We start from the raw sequence: 893 nt of genomic DNA on the forward strand, positions 1-893 counted from the left end.
AGGGTCTAGGCAGCACCTGTCAGTGCTCAGGGTGTTTAGTTGCCACTACTATGACAAAGCACTTGGAAGAGCACTTGCTGTGTGTCAGAAACATCAGCTTTCAGATAAGAGCAATACTCTGGGGACTTCCTGGCCAAGAACACTCCAATTTAGGTACCTGGTGCCAATTTACTAATTGAAGTCACATCAATTTCCTCTGAGGGGCAAAGAAAACTGGACACTAACAGACCTGCTCCCCTTGGAATCACCCTCAACCCTTGACAAATCTGAAATAGTCTTTTAGGTTAACTTATAAATAACCCTTTCCCACAGTACTTTCTAAGGAGAAGCAAACAAAAGTAATTTGCCAAAGATGAAATAACTTAATAAAATTTGAGCAGTAGACATAAAAGTAACTATTTCCAGAAATATTTTTCTATATATATCACTATTTTTTGTATGTGCTAGAAATTAACCCATGTTACAGAGTGACCTCAGAAGGAAGAAAGTCACTTATTGACATCTGCTTACTCCAGGGCTGAGACTAAAACACGAGTTCCATTTAGAGAGAAGACTATGACAGGAGCAGATACAAAGCACTGCCTTTCCTCTCCACTGACCCTGAGCAATTGATCAACCCACTGATCTGAGGCCATGACAGGCTGATTGTGAGCTGTGGGCCTTTTCCTTCATATACAACTTTTCAGAGATAATTTATGCTACAAACAAGGGGCACTCCTAGTGTCACACTCCTCTACCCTACAGGATGAAGTATTCTGCTAAACATGGCTTCATCTGTATTTCACAATTCTGTTCCCAGAGACTCATGGCTGGATATGACAGATCTACCTTGCGACAACTCAGCAGGACTCCATGTCAGAGGGAGAAAAGGGGTGGGTATCAGATGTTCCTCA

The sequence above is a fragment of the Cynocephalus volans genome, chromosome 4, assembly GCF_027409185.1.
Source record: "Cynocephalus volans isolate mCynVol1 chromosome 4, mCynVol1.pri, whole genome shotgun sequence".
Classification (NCBI taxonomy): Eukaryota; Metazoa; Chordata; class Mammalia; order Dermoptera; family Cynocephalidae; genus Cynocephalus; species Cynocephalus volans.